Here is a 26125-nt window from a genome sequence, read left to right as displayed (position 1 = left end):
CACAAGGAGCTGCAGCTCAGCTCGGGTGCCCCCATAGCAAGCCAGGAGCACAGAAGAGGGACCTGAGAAAAAGAGGATCTGTGCAAATCCACTACACAGAGCAGGTAAGTATAACATGTTAGCTATTTTTAACTAAAAAAAAACGAGACTTTACAACCACTTTAACAAACTAGTCTTAAAAATATTTCCTCCCCATCCTCCTATCTATCCTGCCTACTCAGTGTAAAAAAGATCTGTATGCTTACATATTTTTAATCCGCTACCATTTTTCGTCTGATCATGTGATCCTGCTGCTCCGGCTTCCCTGTGAATGGATGCTGCAGGGGAGAGGAGGGAGTGCTGGGTCATCGGTGGGGTCAAACCTATGGGTGAGGTCACAGCTCTGGGAATTCACAGTTGTTATCAAGTGCTCCCTTAATCAGGGGAACAAAAGCTGCAAGATCATGTGACTAGACTAGAGTGAATTAAAAACAGATTAGTACACATATTTTTGTTTTTTTATAGAGGGTAGGTAGGTTAGGTAGGAGGAGGGGGAAGAGAACATTTTTAATAATAAAATACAGTTAGGCTTTTCTTCCACTTTAATGATTAATTTACAGAAAAAAAGGAGGGTGGGGAGAAAACAGCTACTGAAGAAACAACAACACAATCTTACTAAGGTGGCTGGGGGAGGATGCTGGTTGTATAAATCTCATATATGTACTGTCTCCAAAAACGCAGGACAAGGTACAGAGGTGTATGAACTGTTTCGTGCATCCCCATGCAGGCAGTTCCATTGCTGTCAATTGGGAGGCAGCAGCTGCATGGACACAGCCACTGCTCCCAACTTGAGCATGTCCCGGAATGTACACTATCTGTGTTTGGAGCCATGCACCTACACCGCACAGATGTGAGATCTGTCCTTGCAGCTGCTGCGTCCCAATCAACATGAATGGGAGTGTCTGCACAGGGCTGCACAGAAAACCTGTGCATTCCTGTGTTAATAAACATGGCCCTCAATGAGCATACGCTTTACTACACCACATATAAACAAGGCCTTAGTACGACTTTAGCAGGAATTTTAGTTACGATGTGTTATGTTTATGTATGGATTTTAGTGGGGGGGGGTTAGCGATTTGACAAATATTTGCATTGTTCAACCACTGTGGGGCCTAAAAAATCAATAACACCTTCTTTTTTTTATAAGTCACATGCTTTTAGAAAATGTATAATTTATGGGGTCTTTTACCAATTCTAAAAGCTGTAAATGAAAAATGAAAACCTCCAGACTTTTAGAGAAAGTAAGTTACTTTACAGTTTTGTGTAGCTTCAATTTTCTTTTATTCTATGGGTCACATGCTTTCAGAAAATATGTGGTTGGGGGGGTCTGAAATCTGTAAAGGAAAAATATGACTGTAAGAAGAAATTTTTATCTGTTTTTATGAGAAGAATTTTGCTCTTTTTTTCTGGGACTCTGAAGCAAGAGTAATGCATTATTTGGAGGGACACTAGACAAGGAATTTTGCTCTAGGTGGTGTATCTTTTCAGTCTGTTTTGCACGTTTTCTGCTAAATTCAGCTCTTTTGTATCCTTTAACTATTTTACACATATTTTATACCATTTACTGCCATTTTTTATGCAGAACTTAACATTCAATTCTCTATTTTGGTGTGAAAATAAATAACTGGAAATGAGGCTTGAAAATTCCTGTGAAATAGTGGTAAAATGTGACAAGCGCAAAGAGGGAAAATCTTCCTTTTAAGCACAAGCGAGCCCCATGCAAAAAAAGCTGTAAGTGTAGAGAGATTGTATGAAAAGAACTGCTTATAGATCTTGGTATACAAGATGCTCAGTCATTTCAGGAGGCATAGTTGAATGCATATTATTTGATGTCTGTCTCTGAACGCCAGCTTGAACAGAATTCTGAGTTTAGTTTGAAGGAACCTTTTAGTAACCACCACTTAATCTTGCACCGCGCCAAACATAAGATTAGATAAAACCAAAGCATGGCGAATACTGTCAAAGGACTTCTATAAAATGTATTCTCATATTTATCCCACTGGCTCCATCATTAACAGAGTAGACTTTCATCATTGTGCACTGAGATTAGTGATTGACCTTACTGGCCATGTCTTTTCTGCATTCCGGATCTTCTTCCCTGAACACACAGGGCCTTAAATGCCAGTCCTGCTCAGTACAGCGTTCAGTATATGACAAGCCCTGTCCATCCACAGCTTGTCATATACTTTGACAAGCTACCTGTACCCAGGATGGATGCTGCACCTTTCCCTCTCAGGCATAGTAAAATGATCTTTTTAGCTGTCTGAAGGGTGGCATTCTGACCATCACTGTAAGGGGGCATTCTTTCCACTAACCACCAGTGTAAGCGACACTCTTCCCTCTGATGTTGATTAATTCATTTTAGCTGGGGTTACCTGTGACCTTCAAATTATTTTAAAGGCTCCACTGGGGGAAAAGGTTTGGGAAAGGCTGTTCCAGTGATTGGATTTCTAACTTTATTAATGTACATACGTTGAAGACTGAAAATAGGACTTTATGGAACTAATTTTTATTTTTTATTTTAAAAAACAAAAAAAAACATATACAGTCCCGTGCAAAAGTTTCAGGCAGGTGTGAAGAAATTCTGTAAATTAAGAATGCTTTCAAAAATATACGTATATTTTAATTATTTTTAGCAATTTACAAACTGCAAAGTGAGCACACAGAAGACAAATCTAAATCATATAAATATCATCTAGGATAACTACCCTTTGGCTTCAAGCCAGCATCAGTTCTTGCACACTTTGTACACGTGCTCAAAGTCAGGGATTTTGTAGGATTAGATTCAGGTGTATGACTAATCAATTATACTAAACAGGTGCTAATCATCATCAATTTTATATGTAAGTTGAAACAGTCAGTAACTGAAACTGCTGGTTAGGAGGTTTAAAACTGAGGGAGGAACAGTCAAACTTTTCTACTAAGGTGATGTTGTTTAAGACAGTTTCATGTCACAGGTAATACACCATGGCAAGACTAAGCACAGCAACAAGACACAAGGTAGTTATACTGCATCAGCAAGGTCTCTCCTAGGCAAATACTTAAACAGCACATCTTGGAACCCCAGTGTGCTTTGAAGTTCTTTTAAAAGAGCACAAAGAAACGAGCAATATTGAGGACTGCAGATGCAGTGGTTGGCCAAGGAAACCTAATGCAGCACATGAACAATACATCAAGCTTACTTCCCTTTGACATCAGAAGATGTCCAGCATTGCCATCAGCACAGAACTGGCGAAAAGTAGTGGGACCCAGGTACACCCATCTACTGTCCGAAGACATCTGTCCAGAAGTGGTCTTCGTAGAAGAACTGCAGCCAAAAAGCCATACCTTTGACGTGAAAACAAGGCTAAGTGATTCAACTATGCATGAAAACATAAGAACTGGGGTGAAGAAAAATGCCAGCAAGGTGCTGTGGACTGGTGTGACAAAATGTGAAATATTTGGCTGTAGCAGGAGGCATTTTTTTTTTGCCGAAGGGCTGGAAAGCAGTACAATGAGTGAAGCATGGTAGAGATTCCTTGCAAGTTTTAATGCTGCGTTTCTGCAAATGGAGTTGTAGATTTGGTCAGGATCAATGGTGTCCTCAATGCTGAGAAATACAGGCACATACCCATATGTCATACCATCAAGGAGGCGTGTGATTGGCCCCAAATTTATTCTGCAGCAGGACAACAACCTCAAACATACAGCCAATGTCATTAAGAACTATCTTCACCGTAAAGAATAACAAGGAGTCCTGGAAGTGGTGGCCCTGATCTCAACGTTGTCAAGTCTGTCTGGAATAACATAAAGAGACAGAAGGATTTGAGGCAGCTGACATCCACAGAAGGTCTGTGATTAGTTCTCCATGATGTTTGGAAAAATCTACCTACCCAGTTCCTTCAAAAACTGTGTGCAAGAGTACCTAGAATTGATGCTGTTTTGAAGGCAAAGGGTGATCACACCAATTATTGATTTGATTTGGTTTTCTGTTGTGTTCATTTACTTTTTTAAATTTTGTTAATTGATAAAAAAAATAACTATTAACACTTCTATTTCTTAAAGCTTTGTTAATTTACAGCATTTTTTCTCATCTGCCAAAAACTTTTGCAATATATTTTGTAATATTATGATGGTTTTGATATATAATGCTTTGCATGCTATTCCTTTTTTTCCATCGTTATGTTACAGTAACTTCATCTAAACTTTTTTTTCTGTTTGTTATAGCGGAGGTAAAGTGTTGTTTATGTTCCCACTGAGTAGATTTCCCTTCAGTTACGATGCCAGTGATTACTGACTGATCAGGATGTAAATTAAGAGGAAATCTATGCAATAGCAATACAGCAGTGAAGACCTCAAGGAGGTTCCACCTGCTTCGTACTCCCTTCCGTTCAAAGCAGAAAAAGAGTTTTGACTGGAGTTGGTGAAAATAACCCAAATCAGTGTATACTATTTAGACTGTAGGAAAGTTATAGAGTCCACAAACTATGGTATATATCTGGAAATGGATCAATCCTGATGTATGGACGGCCTATCTCATTTCTTGAGGCCCAAAAATGGTAGGACAGTGCAGATATCTCCCAAATTGCCCCTTTTTGGAAAGTAGCCAGTCCAAGGTATTTTGTATGAGGCATGGCAAGTTTTTTGCAGTTGTCATTTTTTATCATACGTTTTTGAAAAATAAAGAAATCATTTTTTAATTTTTTTTCTTACATACTGTCACCAGTACTTTAAATACTTTCTCATTCCACCTCCTTGCAGATTGCTTAAGGCCATAGTTGCTTTTTTAAAGTTTACACACAAGGTTATGTCCTTGCTCAAACCCTGGTGGTTGTTCCATGTAGAGATATTCCTCAAAGTGTTACCTGCTCTCCCCCCCCCTTTGTTTGGGGGGGGGTACCTAGTTTTGACAGGCACTCGCTCCCACTTCTGCTCAGAACGCTTAGTGCAACTTCCTCCTCCGCCCTTTCAACTCTGCCACATTTGGATTGTAGTTTTATAAATGGGGGGGGCAGCGGGTACCTAGTTTTGACAGGTACCAGCTCCCACTTCTGCTCGGATCTCCTAGGCGATCCAAGCAGAAGTTCTCCTACCCCCTCCATGCCCGCAACCTTCTGGGCCATGACACAGGTCCCAGAGGGCTTCAGGACTATTCACAAAGTGTAGCGCGGCTCGCGCATACGCAGTGAACAGCTGGCTGTGAAGCTGCAAGGAGCCACAGCCAGCTGCCCACAATAACATGTTGGCACTGGGGACCGAAGACTGGTGAAGAAACTGGCTCAGGTGAGGACTGTGGTGGATCCTTTGGCAGGTGAGTTTTTTTTTTATGTTAAAAGTCAGCTGCTACAGGTTTTGTAACTGCTGACTTATAATTTTCGCACATCTGACTAAAGAACAGCTTTAATGTCTCTGTGTAGGTGAGCAGCTTTAACATCTAGATGCTACGCTCACATGTCCATACCGGTTCCAATGCTAAGAAGTGTTCCGATAGTGGAGTGTTTTCTGATGGGAACAAATGTTTCCTCGTAATCTCCAAATTTCTGGGAGTATCCCTTGGCAAATATAGCCTTATGTTTGTAAATATTTCCTTCAGCATTAAGCTTTAAAAATCCACTTGTTTCCTATAGTTTTGTGGTTGGGGGTTCTGTGAGTGTCCAGGTTTTGTTTTCCTGAAGCAATTTAATTTATTCTTTTGCTGCCTTCTACATTTATTGGTTCTGCTTTTTGGTAATTTTCTACGTCTTCCCAGGATGTTGATTCACGTACGTTGGGGGGAGAACCTCTGGGGGAATTTAGGATGGAAAAGGACCTGGGAGTCCTAGGAGATGATAGGCTCAGCAATGGCATGCAATGCCAAGCTGCTGCTAATAAAGCAAACAGAATATTGGCATGCATTAAAAGGGGGATCAACGCAAGAGATAAAACAATAATTCTCCCACTCTACAAGGTTCTGGTCCGGCCGCACCTGGAGTATGCTGTCCAGTTCTGGGCACCAGTCCTCAGGAAGGATGTACTGGAAATGGAGCGAGTACAAAGAAGGGCAACAAAGCTAATAAAGTGTCTGGAGGATCTTAGTTATGAGGAAAGGTTGCGAGCACTGAACTTATTCTCTCTGGAGAAGAGACGCTTGAGAGGGGATATGATTTCAATTTACAAATACTGTACTGGTGACCCCACAATAGGGATAAAACTTTTTCGCAGAAGAGAGTTTAATAAGACTCGTGGCCACTCATTACAATTAGAAGAAAAGAGGTTTAACCTTAAACTACGTAGAGGGTTCTTTACTGTAAGAGCGGCAAGGATGTGGAATTCCCTTCCACAGGCGGTGGTCTCAGCGGGGAGCATTGATAGCTTCAAGAAACTATTAGATAATCACCTGAATGACCGCAACATACAGGGATATATAATGTAATACTGACACATAATCACACACATAGGTTGGACTTGATGGACTTGTGTCTTTTTTCAACCTCACCTACTATGTAACTATGTAACTATGTGTCTTAGATGCAGCAGAACTATAGGCAAAACTTGTTTTTTCACTTTGGATAGAGCAAGGAAGGGTTATAACCCCTATCAGATTTTTTTTTTCGCCATCTGTGTCCCATTGTAGAGATTTCCCATTACTTCCTATCCCATAGCCGAACAGGCAGTGAGAGGAAATGCCTGCAAATTAATTTTGTGGGAACCCCCAGGCCACCAGAACTAGTGTCCCCATTGGAAGATTTCCCCTCTATTACTTTTTTGGGGAGTCCCCAAAATTTGGGATTTTCTTTACTTTTACTTTCAATGATAATGGTAAACAGGACAAATAGAGAGGGTGAATCTCCTAAACGTGGACACAGACAGCAATAAAAACTGACAAGCATTCCAATCCTTCTGCACTCTATCCAAAGCATTCTAATCCTTCTGTACTCTATCCTTTTAGTTATGCTGTAAAGCAGTGTCCCCCCCCCCCCCCCCCCTACAGAAATTAAGTCATCAGCTACACATACTGTAGCTGCTGACTTTAATATTAGGACACTTACCTGTCCTGGATTCCAGCAATGTTGGCACCTCACCCAATGCTTCCATCGGCTGTCGGGTGCTGCCGCCGCCATTGTCGGTGAGGAAACCCAGCAGTGAAGTCTTGCGGCTTCACAGCCGGGTCCCTACTGGGCATCAGGGCATCCAGCAGCAGGGGAAGGAGGAGGGGGCTGAACATCTGACATACCTCGCCACAGTGAGGTCCGATGGAAGTGGGGACAGGGTACCCTATCCCCCCTCCCCCACGAAAGGTGCCATATGTGGCGCCGGAGGGGGGAGGAATCAGATAAGCGGAAGTTCCACTTTTGGGTGGAACTCTGCTTTAACTTATCTATTGAGATTTCCTCCTCTTTTTTGACTCCTATGCAGCCTCAGCCTGGTCAGCTTCTCTTGCTGGTTTACTGGGCAGATTTACTTCACAGCTTTCAGGGATCATTGTTTCTGATGATAGGCTCTCGTCAAAATAAACACTGCTGCTTATTGTCAGTCTTTGGGTAGAGGATTCTATATCCCTTACTTTGTTCGTTGTAGCTCACCACAATGCCCTCTATGGCTGTGTTCTCCAACCTAGATCAATTTCCGCTTGAGATATAAGCATATGCTTTACATCTATACACTTTAATGTGCCTTATGCAAGGCTTGTTCTATGCTACATTTCAAATGTGGTGCTTTCAACAGCTTGTGATAGTAGTCTGTTCTGTGGGTATGTTGCAGTCATGACTGTCCCCCCCTCACCAGTACTTGTTAGGTAGGTTGGCATCTGACAGCATGCACCTGGCCATTTCTATAAGAGTGTGACTTTTCCTTTCAGCTTCACGGTTTTGTTCTGGGGTGTATGGTGTAAGTGTCTGGTGCTCTATATCTTGATTCTTGAGGTACGATTCCTTTTCCTTACTCATGTATTCCCCTTTATTGTTGGTGCATATTATTCCTGGTTATCGCTGGAATTTGTTACTGTACATGACTACAAACTCTTAAAGTTTTTCTGATGTTTCATTCTTGTGCTTCATCAGATTAAGTTGTGTATCTAGAATAATCATCAATGAAAGTCAACAGATATCTGTTCCCGCCTGATGTGGGAATTTTCATTGGTATACACACATCACTGTGTATGAGCCCCATGGGGCGGGTAGATTTCCTTGAGTGGTCTGTGGGAGTGGAGTACGTGTGGCCTTTGTTTCCATAAAACACTTCCATTTCATCAACATTTTGCAAGGCAGCATTGTCAAATCTTCTGATAAATCTCTCTTTATAATTTCCTTTATGGCTTTTGGGTTTTGGTGCCTCAATAGTCCATGCCATAGAGGAATGCATTTAGTCTGTATAGGTGTTCATCCAATCTTTCTTTCCGGGGATTTGCTTGTTATTTCAAACCCTTGACAAGGGTTATTTCAAGAACCCTTGACAATTACCTTCTGCAGTAATATTTTTCCCATTTGCTAGAAAGACTTTGGAGTTGATTTACTAAAACTGGAGAGTGCAAAATTCGGTGTAGCTCTGCATAGAAACCAGGATTTTTTGTCAAAGCTTAATTGAACAATTCGAAGTTAGAAGTTGATTGGCTACCATGCACAGCTGCACCAGATTTTGCACTCTTCAGTTTTAGTAAATCAACCCTTTTGTCTTTTGCACTTAAAATAATTTTTGTAAAGACATTCTCCTCGCTGGTCATGTGGCTTGTTGCATCTGAGTCTGCGTGGTATACTACTCTGCGTGGTATACTACTCTGCGTGGTATACTACTCTGAGTCACGTTAAAGGTGTCACTCCATGATGTGCCTGCAATTTCCATTGTGACTGCTTTAATGCTTTATTTTGTGGATGGCTCTCGCCTTCGCTGCTCGGCTTTACAGATTGAACAGTCCTTTTTCAGGTGACCAGTTTTTTTACAGTTAAAACAGGCTCTGCTTTGCACCCGTGTGTACCTTAAGATCTTTCTCAGTATCTTCATTGTGTATATTTTCCTTCCTTCTGTTATATTCATCAATTAATTTTCCTTTGGCGTATTCTAGTGATAATTCTTGTTCGGGTCTGGCTTCTAAAGCGTTAATAAGGGCATTATATGATTCTGGAAGGCTGCATAGCAGTAGCTCCACCACATAGTTATCTTTAACCGCTTCGCGACCAAACGCCGCAGTTATTCTGCGGCAGGTTGGCTCCCCTGCGCGAGCTGTCGTAGCTATACGTCGGCTCGCGGTGTCGGGATAGCAGACGTGGACCACCGCACAGTGGGGGTGCCAATGCTCGTGGCCGATGGTCACGATGACCGCCGGTTACGAGCGATCGCGACCAGGAGACACAGAACAGGGACAAGTGTGTGTAAACACACACTTCCCTGTTCTGTTCTGAAAGGAGTGACAGATTGTGTGTTCCTATTAGCTAGGAAGCACGATCCGTCACTTCCTCTAGTCAGTCCCCCCCCCCTTCAGTTAGAATCACCTCCCAGGGAACACAGTTAACCCCTGGATCGCCCCCTAGTGTTAACCCCTTCACTGCCAGTGACATTTTTACAGTAATCAATGCATTTTTATAGCGTTGATCGCTGTATTAATGCCAATGGTCCCAAAAATTGGTCAAAATTGTCCGATGTGTCCGCCATAATGTAGCAGTCACGATAAAACGCAGATCGCCACCATTACTAGTAAAAAAAATAAATAATAATAAAAATGCTATAAATCTATCCCCTATTTTGTAGACGCTATAACTTTTGCGCAAACCAATCAAAATACGCTTATTGCGATTTTTTTTTTAATCAAAAATACGTAGAAGAATACATATCGGCCTAAACTGAGAAAAAATTTTCTTTTTTTTTTTAAAAAAAAGGGGATATTTATTATAGCAAAAAGTACAAAATAATGCATTTTTATTTCAAAATTACAGGAGACAGCAGAGAAAAAAAACTCCCTTCTTGGGCAGAATATATAAGCATATATAAACATACGGATGCTAGTATATCACTACAGCGCCACTTATAGTTTGGAGTGCACAGTACATGCAGAACCAGAACCAGTTCTTAACCACTTCAGCCCCGGAGGATTTCGCTGCTCAATGACCAGACCACTTTTTACAATTTGGCACTGCGCTACTTTAACTGGTAATTGCGCGGTCATACAATGCTGTACAGAAACGAAATGTGCGTCCTTTTTTCCCCACAAATAGAGCTTTATTTTGATGGTATTTGATTGCCTCTGCGATTTTTATTTTTGCGATATAAACGTAAAAAGTCCAAAATTTTTTACAAAAATTATATTTTCTACTTTTTGTTCTGGAAAAAAAATTAAATAAACTCAATTTTAGTCATACATTTAGGCCCATATGTATTCAGCCACATGTCTTTGGTAAAAAAAATTTCAATAATCGTATATTTATTGGAATTGACGCAGCAGCTTTTAGTTTATCACTCATTTCATGAGGTGCTAAAATGGCAGGGCAGTACAACCCCCCCCCCCCCCAAATTACCCCATTATGGAAAGTAGACACCCCAAGGAAATTGCTGAGAGTCATGTTGAGCCCATTGAATATTTTATTTTTTTGTCACATGTGATTGAAAAATTACAAAAAACAAAATGACACAAAGTTGTCACTAAATGATATATTGCTCACATGTGCCATGGTTATGTGGAATTATACCCGAAATACATTCTGCTGCTTCTCCTGAGTATGGGGATACCTCATGTGTGAGACTTTTTGGGAGCCTAGCTGCTTACAGCAGTGGTCATCAACCCTATCCTCAGGGCCCACTAACAGGCCAGGTTTGCAAGATAACTGAAATACATCACAGGTGATATCATTTGCTGCTCAGTGATTGCAGTATTCTAGTCTGCATCTCCCCAAGGTAATACATAAAACCTGGCCTGTTAGTGGGCCCTGAGGACAGGGTGATGATCACTGGCTTACAGGACCTCGAAAACCAAGCACTGCCTTCAGGATTTCTAAGGGTGTAAATTTTTTATTTCACTCCTCACTACCTACTGTGGTGGAATTGTGTGGATACACTGATCACAAGAAGAGTTTTTTGTTTTACTTCTTATTTTTTTCATTTTATGGACTATTCATTTATATGTAGGATTTATTTATTTTAGAGATTTGCACTTTATATTTATAATTTTACACATAGCGCTACATTTATTTATTTACTATCCACTCCTCACTACCTATCACAGTTTTGAAGGTCATAAAATGCCAAGATAGCACAACCCCCCCCCAAATGACCCCATTTTGGAAAGTAGACACCCCAAGCTATTTGATGAAAGGCATGTTGAGTCCATGGAATATTTTATATTTTGCCACAAGTTTCGAGAATATTTTATATCTTTTTTTTTTACGCAAAGTTGTCACTAAATGATATATTGTTCAAACATGGCATGGTTATATGTGGAATTACACCCCAAAATACATTCTGCTGTTTCTCCTGAGTATGGGGATACCACATGTGAGACCTTTTGGCAGTCTAACCTCGTACAGGACCCCGAAGATAATTTCACCGCCTGCGGGCTTTCTAAGGGCGTACATTTTTGATTTCACTCCTCACTGCCTATCACAGTTTCGGAGGCCATAAAATGCCCACAACCCCCCCCCCAAATGACCCCATTTTGGAAACTAGACACCCCAAGCTATTTGCTGAGAGGCATGTTGAGTATTTTGCAGATCTCACTTTTTGTCACAAAGTTTTGAAAATTGAAAAAAGAAAAAAAAAAAATTTCTTTTCTTTCTTCATTTTCAAAAATAAATGAGAGCTGCAAAATACTCACCATGCCTCTTAGCAAATACCTTGGGGTGTCTACTTTCCAAAGTGGGGTCATATGGGGGGGGGGTGCTATCAGGACATTTCAGGCCTCCATAACTGTGATAGGTAGTGAGGAGTAAAATCACAATTTTACGCCTTTAGAAAGCCTGAAGGCGGTGCTTGGTGTTTGGGGGTCCTATACACAGCTGGGCTCCCAAAAAGTCTCACACGTGGTATCCCCATACTCAGGAGAAGCAGCAGAATGTATTTTAGGGTGTAATAACACATATAACCATGCCATGTTTGAACAATATATCATTTAGTGACAACTTTGTGTAAAAAAAAAAAAATTGTAATGTTCTCGAAACTTGTGGCAAAATATCAAATATTCCATGGACACAACACGCCTCTCAGCAGAAAGCTTGAAGTGTCTTTTTTCCAAAATTGGGTCATTTGTGGGGCTTTGTGCTATCTTGACATTTCAGGGCCTCCGAAACTGTGATAGGTAATGAGGAAGTGAAATCACCATTTTACACCCTTAGAAAGTTTGAAGGCGGTAATTGGTTTTCGGGGTCCTGTACATGGCTAGGCTCCCAAAAAATCCCACACATGTGGTATCCCCGTACTCAGGAGAAGCAGCAGAATGTATTTTGGGGTGAAATTCCACATATTACCATGCCATGTTTGAACAATATATCATTTAGTGACAACTTTGTGCAAAAAAAAAAAAAAAATGTAATTTTCCCGAAACTTGTGGCAAAATATAAAATATTCCATGGACTAAGCATGCCTATCAGCAAATAGCTTGGGGTGTCTACTTTCCAAAAAGGGGTCATTTGGGGGGATTTTGAACTGTCTGAAAATCCGATGGAAAATGTCCGATGGAGCCCACACATGGTCGGAATTTCCGACAACACGATCCGATCGGACATTTTCCATCGGAAAATCCGACCGTGTGTACGGGGCATCAAACTTTGTGTGTCGGAAAATCTGATGGAAAATGTGTGATGGAGCCCACACACGGTCGGAATTTCCGACCACAAGGTCCTATCAGACATTTTCCGTCGGAAAATCCGACGATGTGTACGGGGCATTATGGTTGTAGTAGTTGTAACGGTTCGGGTCTCTCAAAATGTGAGGGCATCTTTGGAGACCCTGTGAAAGTGTGTCCTAGTCTGTGCAGTGCTGTACCCTACGCTAATACTCCACTAGTGTATGGTAGCATTCAAAACATTCACCGATGCAAAGACCTGGATGATCAGGACAGGAGGGACAATAATAGCGGGTGTCGTGCCTATATCCGCGCTTTCTACAGACACAACATTTTCTTTGGGGGCTCGTTGGGTAGGGGTTCCAGGGAGGACATACGGAAAAAAACATTCATGCAGCCGGCTTACTGCATTTGCGTTGGGAAGGTGGGGCACAGCACTGTCTGGAAACAGGTCTGTGATGATCTCTTCCTGGAATTTAAGGAAGGATCCAGTTCATCCTGACACTTTGTATAGCACATAAGCTTTCAGCAGTTGGAATACGTATACAGACACTTTTTTGTACCAGTGTCTGGCCTTACAGGCAACTAGGTACAGCGCCAACAACTGGTTGTTGAGGTCCACCCCTCCCATATTAAGGTTATATTCGTAGACACAGAGGGGTTTCTCCACAACACCAGTCGCTGTAGGAATTTGGACCGTCGTGTCTGCGTGAAGGGAAGACAGAACAAAAACATTCTTATTATCCCTCCACTTCACAGCGAGCAAATTATTACACTTCAAGCAGGCTCTCTCCCCCAGCCTAAGACGGGAATCTACAAGCCGCTGGGGTAAGCCCCAGCGATTAGATCGCACGGTGCCACATGCGCCAATTCCATGATCAAACAAGTAACTAAAAAGTGGCACGTTCGTGTAATAATTGTCCACATACAAATGGTAACCCTTTCCGAATAAGGGTGACACCAAGTCCCACACAATCTTACCAGCGCTATGTAGTCTGGGCAGTTCTCCGGCTCTACGTAACTATCTCTTCCCTCGTAAACCATAAAACTATATGTATAGCCTGTGGCCCTGTCACAGAGCTTATACATCTTGACCCTGTATCTGGCACGCTTGCCGGGAAGATACTGTTTGAAAGACAAGCGACTAGAAAACTTAATCAGGGACTCATCAAAGCAGACAACTTGATTGGGTTTAAACAAGGCTGCACACTGTTGGTTGAAGTGGTTAATGAGGGAATTTTGTAGAGCCGATCATATCCAGGGTCACCCCGAGGACAACAGAGTTCATTATCATTGAAGTGCATGAACCCCAAGATCTGCTCGTATCGTGCCCTGGCCATGGAGGCAGAGAACACGGGCATATGGTGAATTGGCTTAGTGGACCAATATGACTCACTCTTTTTAGTTATGCCCATGAGGAGGGATAGGCCCAGAAAGGTCTTAAATTTGGAAACCGTAATAGGTTTCCATTCTCTAGCAAGGGTCAAATGGGGATTAGCAGCGATGAATTGACCAGCATACAAATTGCTTTGGTCCACAATAGATATATAGAGATCTTCCGTGAAAAACAGCGAATAAAAATCAAGTGACCTAAAATCAACTGTTTCCACCTGAATTCCGGGTTGGCCAGTGAATGGGGAAAGTACGGGTGCTGCAGAAGTGGTGGCCTCCCAATTTGGATTGGCAAATGCAGCAGGAAGGGCACTATGGGCACGACAGGCCTGTCTTTGTCTTCTTGTTGGCTGTGGGATACTAGTTGTGCTAGCCACTTCACCAGCTTGAACTGCACTTATGGGACTCACCACATCACCATGTGATACTGCAGTGCCGGTTTGACTAGGACCAGGGTGTGCTAGGCTGCTGGTGCTTGTCAGTTCACCAGAAGAATGAGCATCATTAGTACTGGCTCTCTGCACCATACAAGAGCCCTGCGGTTCTTGCACCTCAACAACAGCAGAAGAGCGGGGTTGGGTATGCCTGACCTTGGCAGGGACCACAACTCCGTCGTCAGAGCAAACTGTCAGGGTGCCGCTGCTGTCTACAGGATTATATTCTGAGCCTGAATCTGACAGATGGATGACTTCCTCTTCACTATTTGTCATGCTCAGAAACGTGTAGGCCTCTTCACTACTGTACCTTCGATTTCACATTTTGGTCTCTAAATTTACTGTTACAGTAGTGAGACTCACAGGAAAAAGAGCTCCTCACTAGGGATTTTTAAGGCAATGAAATTTAATCGGATTTTTAAATAAAAGAATATTTATTTATATCAATAGATTCTTAGAAAATATAAAAATACAAAAATTACAAAAATTACATAAATGGTGCAAAGACAAGATTACATAAATGACAATTCCTGGGTTCAAGAAAAGCTTGTGTGTACAGCAAGTCGCATTACAGTGTAACATGGACTAAAAAATGAGAGTATATGAAGGAAAGTGATGTATCGCACTACCCGGTAGGGTCACTGCAGACGATACTGTAGCGTAGAGTAGTGGATTCCAACGCGTTTTAACAAATACAGTCTTCTTCAGGGAAATACATCACAATCTAAAAAAATTCAGAGATGGTAATATTACTTTTTGTAACTATATGTATCCATGCATTTTCCACATTGTGAAAATGTCACAAAGACTTACATCCTCTCAGAACATCTCATGGATGGGTGTAGTCACCCATGGTAAGGATCAAAGGTGCCAAACCCTCAGGGGTTAAAGAGTCCTATATTACTACAAGACAGCTGGATGAAGAAATTTTATCCAAATCTTTGGCGTTTCCAGCATCAAATAACTGATAGCTGTCAAAGAAATAGGGCATAGTGAGTGACAAGTGCTAATGAGATAAGGTGGGGGGGCGGGGGTGGGGTGTGCGGGGGTGGGGTTGTGCCGCATTGGCCACCCACAGCGAGTCCCCCTCCAATAAAGATTATGCAAGAGTTTACCCAAAACGGAAAGAGTCCCGTTGTAGCATGAGAGATAAAGCACTTACATGTTCCAGTTGTATAGCCCAGGATAGAATTTTCTATCCTGGGCTATACAACTGGAACAAGTAAGTGCTTTATCTCTCATGCTAAAACGGGACTCTTTCCGTTTTGGGTAAACTCTTGCATAATCTTTATTGGTGTGTGGGGGGGCTGGAGGGAGTTGGAGGGGGACTTGCTGTGGGTGGCCGATGCGGCGCAACCCCAGCCCCCCCCACCCCCCCACCTCATCTCATTAGCACTTGTCACTCACTATGCCCTATTTCTTTGACAGCTATCAGTTATTTGATGCTGGAAATGCCAAAGATTTGGATAAAATTTCTTCATCCAGCCGTCTTGTAGTAATATAGGACTCTTTAACCCCTGAGGGTTTGGGACCTTTGATCCTTACCATGGGAGACTACACCCATCCATGAGATGTTCTGAGAGGATGTAAGTCTTTGTGACATTTTCACAATGTGGAAAATGCATGGATACATATAGTTACAAAAAGTAATATTACCATCTCTGAATTTTTTTAGATTGTGATGTATTTCCCTGAAGAAGACTGTATTTGTTGAAACGCGTTGGAATCCACTACTCTACGCTACGGTATCGTCTGCAGTGACCCTACCGGGTAGTGCGATACATCACTTTCCTTCATATACTCTCATTTTTTAGTCCATGTTACACTGTAATGTGACTTGCTGTACACACAAGCTTTTCTTGAACCCAGGAATTGTCATTTATGTAATCTTGTCTTTGCACCATTTATGTAATTTTTGTATTTTTATATTTTCTAAGAATCTATTGATATAAATAAATATTCTTTTATTTAAAAATCCGATTAAATTTCATTGCCTTAAAAATCCCTTCAGAGGTTTATATATAATTTTGTACAAATTGATATGGGATGATGGCAATGACACACCCACACCATCAAGGTCATACGTCTTAAAAAAGAGCTCCTCACTGTCAGCGACTGCTTCAAACGCTACCAAAAAAACTGTTAGTATTCGCAGGGATCAGGCCTGACTCTGCAAACGCTGCAGTTACGTGTGTTGTGTTTTTGTAAGTGACAGTGGTCGATTGATACTGCACTTGGGTGGGCTGGGCTGGGCGGAGGGGCTAAACGCAGGTGCTAGCAGGTATCTGGGCTGATTCTGCTAATGCTGCATTTTTGGGAACCCTAAACTATTGGGGATGCTAATATAGTTCTGATCAGATCAAAGATATCCGATCTGTTCAGACACTATACTACCAAGGCAGGTGTATGGTGCGTGCGTGGGTGCTAGTCTTACTGGCACGAATCTGATGCTGCCTGGGGCGACGCAGACCCTGACTGAAGCTAAAAACTAACTTATAGTTTTTAGCTAAACTAACTTATATCACCCGCCGGGCGATCAGGGGGTTAAACCTTTATTGGGTAATGTACGGCGGGTGCCCTGACGCTGTAAAAAGCAAACTAACCAGCGTCACCCGTAACACTAATACAGTGATCACTGGTGGCAGGGGGTAAAAGGGTTAACTAGGGGGCAATCAGGGGGTTAAAACCTTTATTAGGTAATATATGGGGGTACCTGATGCTATAAAAACCTGACGGTGAAACAAATCAACTAACTGGCTAACTAGCTTCACCCGTGACACAAATACAGTGATCAGAAAAAAGATTTATTAGTTACACTGGCGACAGGGGGTGAAAGGGTTAACTGGGGGGAGATCAAGGGGTAAACCTTTATTTGGGGGGTTTAGGGGGGTACCCTAGACCTACCAGGGCTTACTACTAACTACCCTAACACTTATTACAGTCACAAATGACACTAATGCAGTGATCAGTGAAAAATATGAAAACTGCAATTGGTGACACAGTGACAGGGAGTGAAGGGGTTAACTGGGGGGGTGATCGGGGGGTGACAAATGTACCTATGTGTATTGGTGTTAGTGTAGTGTTGCGCAACTCACGTTTAGACGTTCTCTCTCCTCTCGCTGGAATCGAAAAGAGGAGGAGAGATGACATCACTTTACACTTACACAAGCAGGGGAAGGATTTCATTCATCAGGACCAATCAGCAGGTCCAGGCCATAAATCATTGGCCTGAACCTGAGGACTGATTGGTTCTCTAACGAATCCGACCACCGCAGGCACGGGGGGGGGGGGGGGGCGATCACAAGCCAATGGCTCCCACTGCTGCCAAAAGCCAATCAGGAGTACGAGTCCGCCGAAAAGACAAGGCTCTTATGGACATTGCTTTATCAAGAGGGGGGCCGCCATCAGGGGGGTACAGCCGTCACAACTGTAAGGGGCCCCGGGGCCTGGGGGGCCCGCCCAGAGCCAGATGAAGGACGGAGGGGTGAAGGGGAGCCATGCTGTGTGCAGTACAGAAACGATTTCACAGCTTCTGCTGTTCTCGTCTCATTGAGCTCAGACATTGAGCTCTTTACTGCCACCTCTGGCTACTATGTGCATGTGCATCCCTGGTCTGATCTGTACTCTCAGCAACATGTCAGCTTTGTGAAAACGGGCTGGGACTAGGTAGGAAGACCTTCTTTACAAGTAGGGGCTGTGAAGGAAAGGGAAGGGGGCTGTTTGTGTACTGGGAGGGGCCAGAGCCTTGTGTGTTAACAGATTTGTGTATGAGGGGCTGGCATATATACAGGTGTGTGTGGGGGGGGGCTGACAAATATACAGGTGTGTGGGGGGCTGACATATATACAGGTGTGAGGGGGGCTGGTATATACAGGTGTGTGTGTGGGGGGGGCTGACATATATACAGGTGTGTGGGGGAGCGATGACATATATATAGGTGTGTGGGGGGAGGGGCGCTGACATATATTCGGGTATGTGTGGGGGGCTGACATATATACAGGTGTGTGTGTGGGGGGCTGATATATACAGGTGTGTGGGGGGGGCTGACATATATACAGGTGTGTTGGGGGGCGTTGACATATATACAGGTGTGTGGGGGGGTGCTGACATATATACAGGTGTGTGGTGGGGCGCTGACATATATACAGGTGTGTGAGGGGAGGGGCTGACATATATACAGGTGTGTGAGGGGGGCTGACATATATACAGGTGTGAGGGGGGCTGACATATATACAGGTGTGAGGGGGGCTCATATATACAGGTGTGTGGGGGGGGGCGCTGACATATATACAGGTGTGAGGGGGGCTGACATATATACAGGATTGAGGGGGGCTGAGTACGTAAAAGTGAGGTGGCCGGTGTTTGTATTCAGTGGTACGGCCCGTGGGCAAGCCCTGGGGAATGTTGGTGGTCAGGCTCGGTGGGGAAGGGGCCCAGGCCTAAAGCTGTGTAATGGGCCCGGAAATTTCTGATGGCTGCCCCAGGGCTGCTGCACACAGAAGGTTTTTTCCCTTGATGCATAGAATGCCTTGTGCCTTTACAACCACTTTAAGAGTGCCCCCTTGTCCTCTGTAATGACCTGAAAGTGAATGGCTCTACACCAAGTTCACTATATGCCCAACTTATGTATTTATACATGTTAATCATATTCCCCCTTAATCTCCTCTTCTCAAGAGAGAATAAATTCAGTTCAGCTAATTTTTCCTTATACTGTAGCTTTGCTCCTCCAGGCCTCATCAGTTTGGTAGCCCTACTCTGCACTTTCTATTGTTCACGGATATCCTTTTTGTGAACTTGTGCCCAAAACTGAACTGCATGTTCTAGATGAGGTCTTACCAACAATTTGTACAGGATCAAAATGGTGTCTCTCTTTCTCTTGAGTGTATACTTCTTTTAATACAAAAGCCCTCCCCCCCCCCCCCCCCGCAGTCTTTTCTAACACATGATAGATCCCAGAAGACTGCGGGACCATACACAATGCTAAGTGGGCACCCGGCTGTGAAGCCGCAAGCTGTCACAGCTGGATTCCCACAGTTTAGATACTGGTGCCAAGGAAAGAAGGTGAGTGGTTGTTTTTTTTTTAAAGTCAGCAGTTACAGTTTTTGTAGCTGTTGACTTTTAATTTTTTTTTGGGGGGGGGCGCAGGTCCTTGGTTTTGACAGGTACCAGCTCCCACTTCTGGTCTGATTGCAGCGACAGATCCACCAAAAGTTCTCCTCTGCTCCTCCCTCTGCAACCTTCTGGGACATATCATGTCCCAGAAGGCTTCAGGACCACACATAAAGCAGATCTTTGAGGACCCTTAGGACATCTGGTCTAGGGGTTATGTCAATATAATCCTTATTAAGGAGCTTCCCCATTTTCCTTTGTATACATTGAGCCAAAGAAGGTTTGCCTTCTCTATGTCCCCAGTAACAAGCTCAAAATTACCTAATATGGGGCCTACATGCTCAGACCTGACCTTTTTAGTGTTAATATATTTGAAGAATACTTCCTTTTGCAACCTGTCATTCCTTTTCAAATTTTGCAGTCTTGATTTCCTTTTTTACATATTCTTTTATTTTCTTTGTAACATTTAAATGATAGTGTTTCTTCATTTTAATTTTTTTAAAGGTTATTTTCTTATTATTTATAGCTATTTTAACTTTGGATGTGAGCCACATAGGTTACATTTTTAGCCTTTTAACCACTTCCCTACCCAGCCATAGTCATATGACGTCCTGGGATGGGATCTCCCATCCTGGGTGGACGTCATATGACGTCCTGGGATTCCCGGCCGTCTAGGGGGCGCGCGCGAGCGCCCGCTGCGTTGCTCGGGACCCGGTGCGTGTGCCCGGCGGCCGCGATGTCCGCCGGGCACACGCGATTGCCCGTTAACCGGGCCGGACCGTGGATCTGTGTGTGTAAACACACAGATCCACAGCCTGTCAGGTGAGAGGAGACCGATCTGTGTTCCCAGAACGGAGGAACACAGATCGGTCTCCTCCCCTTGTACGTCCCCTCCCCCTACAGTTAGAAGCATTCCCTAGGAAACACATTAACCCCTCCCCGCCCCCTGGTGGTTAACCCCTTCACTGCCTGTCACATTTACACAGTAATCAATGCAATTTTATAGCATTGATCGCTGTATAAATGTGAATGGTCCCAAAAATGTGTCAAAAGTGTCCGATGTGTCCGCCATAATGTCACAGTCACGAAAAAAAATTACGATCGCCGCTAAAAAAATAAATAAATATTTTTTTTTAAAAAATGCCATAAATCTATCCCGTATTTTGTAGACGCTATAACTTTCGCGCAAACCAATCAATATACGCTTATTGCGATTTTTTTGTACCAAAAATATGTAGAAGAATACGTATCGGCCGAAACTGAGGAAAAAATTTGTTTTTTAAAAAAAAAATTGGGATATTTATTATAGCAAAAGTAAAAAATATTGTGTTTTTTTCAAAATTGTCGCTCTTCTTTTGTTTATAGCGCAAAAAATAAAAACCGCAGAGGCGATCAAATACCACCAAAAGAAAGCTCTATTTGTGGGGAAAAAAGGACGTCAATTTTTTTTGGGTACAACGTTGCATGACCGCGCAATTGTCGTTTAAAGTGCGACAGCGCTGAAAACTAAAAATTGGCCAGGGAAGGAAGGGGGTGAAAATGCCCTGTATTGAACCGGTTAAACTTCTTGACCATGGAAGTATATTTAGCAACGTGTTTGTATACAGTAAATGTGAAGCATTCCCATTTCTGTTCTGTGTTCTTTAAAGTGGTTGTAAACCCTTACAATCCACTTTTTGCTACAGGTAAGCCTATAATAAGGCTTACCTGTAGCTACCCTGGATATCTCCTAAACCTGGACAATCAAAAGCAAACAATCAGCGCAAAACCTATTGACAACTAAAAGCAGCTGAACACTAAAGGCAAATATATAAACCCTTTTAAGCTTAACTATAACGGACAGTGCAGCGCTAAAAAAATTATCTAACAACTAAAAGTCCATATGAATCATGTGAGGAAAAAAACACAAGTGTAATTGGAAAAGCCAGGGACATCAACGGTGGTAAAGGGTGCTGCATGCAAATTTTGAAGTGCTCCTTAATCCGTGCTCACACCATTTGTTAGTCAAACCGCTCACCTTCTAGAATGGACCCCTGAGCTAACAGGAAGGTCATATAGGCATTCGCCACCAATGGTGGTTAAGGTTAAACTTTTGGATGGGAAGCCGGGCACCGCATTCGCTCGGTAGTAAAGACTGTTTATCTCCCGTAATCACATGAAATGCAAAAGAATAATATAGTGCTCTCTGTATGGCTAGAACTAGATCCTTTATTAAAAGACAGGTACTCACATAAGCGGCACTAAACCTAGTGCTAAGATGACAGGTATTCAATGAATGGTAACAGCAAAAATGACAAGGTGGCTGCAGTGACGTCCAGGGATACTCCCGCACGCGTATCGTCCAACAGGACTTTCTCAGCGGTAGGAGGTTTAGGAGATATCCCTGTATCTGCATGTGCTGACGTCGTTGGCAGATGTGCACTGAAGCAATGGCACGTACGTGCCGTTTGCTTTAGTCAGTGTGCCGTTACCGGCGGCTCCCGTGCGCATGAGCGGGAGTGACGTCATTGCGGCTCTGGCCAATCACAAAGCCGGAGCCACAATTTCCGGAAGTAACTCCGGGGAGAAACGTCGCCGGCCGGTGCTGTGTATGGGCACCGCAGCGGGGCTTCGATCTCAGGTGAGTATTACATAATGAGCTAGTATGCTATGCATACTAGCTCATTATGCCTTTGTCTCGCAGGTCTTTTTTTTTTTTTTTTCCATGTGGGTTTACAACCACTTTAATGGCAACATTCCCTCCCAGTCGAAATCTTGGAGAGCAGCCTGGGAAAATGTGCTCTCTTAAAGTTAAGCACTTTAAACTTTACAGTATGTGTTTGATGTTTATAGCGTACATTAAATGAAACCATGGTCACTGCTATCCAGATGTTCCTTTATACGAACATTTAGTAATAATCTCCGCATTGTTTAAGAATAACAGGTCTAGTAAAGCATAATTTCTAGTTGAGGCCTCTATGAACTGTACCATAAAATTGTCTAGTAACATGTTTAAAAATATCCACCCTTTTTGCTGTTTCAGCAGTGCCATTACACAGTCAATTTCTAAGTAGGTAAAATGCCCCATTATTATTGTCCCAGTCCTTGCAACCCTTTCTATCTGTGCAAAGCGCTGAGTCTCCACCTCCTCATTAACACTGGGTGGCCTGTAACAAATTCCAATAACTAACTATACGCACAGCTATATGCAGCACCACCCATAATGCTTCAGCACCATCACGCTCTCCATTCATAAGGTCCTCCTTCACACTTTCTTTTAGATCATTCTCACAGAGACAGACACCACCACCTTTACATTTTACCCCATCTCTCCGACAGAGTCATCAGGGACAGGGTCACACCTGAGGCTGTACCACTGCCCTGGACTTGTTAAGCACTCTGTGGCTAACAAACAAGTGCACTAGATGTCTGGGGAGTGCCATAACCAACGCCCAATGTCCAAGATCACATTACAGGCAAGTCCTACAATCTTCAGTGTGGCGGGGTCCAGGTAAAGCCTCCAGGCAGAGCTGAGGATTAGCCAATTCAGTTAGCTGCTTAAAAGTTCAGCTCAGTAGCAGGACAATGAATCAACTGAAGTTAAAATGTCTCGTTAGTAGAAAATGTGTTAAAAAAAATGGATAAAGTTTTCTCCAAAGAGGATTTCCATCATACAAGGACACTAGCAAAAAAACTGAAGCATCGTGGAAGTGGGAGTGTTTATATGAGGCTTGCCAATGGCTTAAATTTCTCTAATTTCTACTGAAGGCATCAGTATTACCCAGTTGTTTCTGATTTACTTCTGATCCTGTGTCCCCTAATGAACTTTAAAGTGGTTGTAAACCTGTAAAATTAAAAATTATCAAAGCATATCCTTCTATAGTGTGTACTTGCTTTGATACGAAGCACCTTTTGTGATTTGTCTGCCCTGTCATTCCTCTGCTAGTCACTTCTGGCAGTCTATGCGGATACCAGAGATACTGTGTAGAGGGAGGTGTCCATTCCTTCCACTCGTGTCCCAGATTACACTCAGCTCCCTGCTCTATGTTGGGCAGTGTGTGACATCAGATTCCTGCCCCCCCTACCTTCTGTAGCGCAGAAATGCTGTGTATGCTTTAGGAGGCTGTAGAGAACACATAAACAGGTACAACTTATGTAGAATGATTGTTTTGCATCTCTGTGTATCACCTGGGGCTTATTCATTCAGTGGATTGATGTACAATAAGGGTTTACAACCACTTTAAAGTATATTTCTACATATATTTTTTCTGCATTCCTTTCTAAAAAAAAAAAAAAAAAAAAGTCAAAAGGCATAGGTAGTCACTATAGGTTTGCTTTATAGTCCTTGCCCTATTAGGCACAATTTACATTTTTATTGGCCACATAACATAACCCAAATGTAGCAGCCATAACAGAAAAATGTTGAGAAAAAAAACTGAGACCTCAGTGCATCCTTTTTGTCCCTGCTCCTTCTCCCTAGCATGTTGTAGCTAAGCAGACCTAAATCATGCAAATAAAAGTTTTGCTTCCATCATGCAAATAAAAGTTTTACTTCCATAATGCAATAAAAGCTTCATATATTCCTCACTATGCTCAGGCAGCATGATATAATACAATACAATACAGGTCAGAATAGGTAAAACGTAGCATATGTTGTTGGCACGTCTTTATAGGTTTGGGAAACCTGTTTTCGAACAATATCCTGCTTTTCATTAGACTTTTTTGCTGCTAGAATCAGAGCAGTCTAGTATTAGGGCATAGAGCAGGCAATCAATGTACACCTCTAATCTCATTAGTGCAGCAGCTTTCATTGCTCCCTCTATGCTCTAGTTCTGGGCCATGCTGAGTAGGCAAAGCTCTTATTCTTCAAGGTATCATTAGTTTGCCTGCTTCCTTCTACTCCTTCACATTACCTTTTGCCCACTGCTATGCCCTTCTTGCCATTCACTAAAATGAGTCAGGAGTGAAAAAGAGAAGCTCCATCCCCACCCAGGAAGTGCCAGAGCTTCCATCAACAGCCTGGCATTAAGGCATGTAGAGACCATGAAAGCTGTGTTACGTTGCAGATACCACTAGACATTCCTAGGTACTTACATTTCACATCTGCTCAAAACATTATTTTTGTTTTAAGCGAAATAGTCATTTTAAGGGTCCCTGTAGACATAGAAAGGCAGCCAAAATGAAATCTCCCTCCAATTATGCATATGCAAAGGGTATGCGATGAGTGGCTCTGGCGAATAATGCCATCTTGGATTATTTTGGGGCAGGATTTGAGGGGGAGGGACAATGGGGGTTATTAGGCAGGTCTTCTTTTGTTTGATTGAATGTCGCTCCCAGCCATTGGCTGTAAGACATGGTTGGGGGACCAAATCAGATTGAGCGATGGTTACATATGGATAGGTAAATGAATGCCAAGAAAAATCAGTTCTACCACCTAGGATATAGGTATGAATCATGGGTATTATTCATAAAAGAAGACACCTTTAAGGTGGTAAAAACCACATACACACACACAAGTTACATTTCCTATAGTGAAGGATTTGAAGGGCAAAAGACAGACTACTGATAGAACTCACTGATAACACTCTTGACTTGCCCTTGAAAAATGAAAGACATGTAAAGTAAAACCTCCACCACTTCCTGTTTTCTTTTCGCAGTGTTAAAACTAATAAAGGATTCGGCTGCTCTTCTAATCTAGACCCAAAAGGCAAAAACATAAGAGGACATCTGTCAAACAGGACAGGAATTGAAAAAAATGACACAAATTAAATGTGTCTTATCCCGTCTGCTGGAGCCCGATACTGATTCTATAGTCAAAAACATCAAGATTCTGTCAGACAAAGTGACAGAATTAAGTCAAATTGTACAATATATTTATTTATTTCTCCATTCTTACGCTGGCCTGTCAAGCCTCTGTGTTTTGCAGTTACACTGACTCGCATTAAGAATCTCTGCTCTGTCGACAGGACGGTCGGGAAATAAAGATGTTTTACGTCAAGAGAAAAAAAAACTTTAAATTACTGCAGATAATTATTGAGTCAATTCTGATAATTTAGATGGGAGATTCAGCAGTTTCCAGCATTAGGCTTGCTGCCCAAGAAAAAAATGGATGTCCCGAATGGATTTTCACTCTTTGCCTTGAGAATGAATCCATTAAAATGTCAGCTTTAGCAGAGGACCCCTAAATCTCTTCAATCCAGGCTGTTCAACCTAAATAGTTTTGATTGAGTGTCACTTTTTATGAAGTATATTATATATTTTCAGGGCTGGAGTGTAAGAAAGTGTTGGGCTACCTTTTAATCATTAAAAAAAAAAAAACGTTAAAAATATTACTGGCACTTTGGGTGGTTTAAAAGTGATGCTGATTTAAGGCCAGTCTATGGAAAAAATAAGCCCTTCTATTTATCATTGATAGTAGCTTAGTCCTCAATAAATCTGTATAAGTAGCATG

The 26125-nt window shown here is 42.5% G+C and overlaps 1 protein-coding gene across 2 annotated transcripts in view; it reads left to right on the top strand.

Moving 5' to 3' along the window:
- Positions 1 to 26125, top strand: part of KIRREL3 (kirre like nephrin family adhesion molecule 3) — a 1308166-nt gene that overhangs the window by 1194878 nt on the left and 87163 nt on the right. The window lies entirely within an intron of this gene.

This window comes from Aquarana catesbeiana, linkage group LG10 (assembly GCF_042186555.1).
Source record: "Aquarana catesbeiana isolate 2022-GZ linkage group LG10, ASM4218655v1, whole genome shotgun sequence".
NCBI lineage: Eukaryota > Metazoa > Chordata > Amphibia > Anura > Ranidae > Aquarana > Aquarana catesbeiana.
The sequence above is the reverse complement of the archived record's forward strand: the minus strand, read 5'-3'. Positions and strand labels throughout refer to the sequence as shown.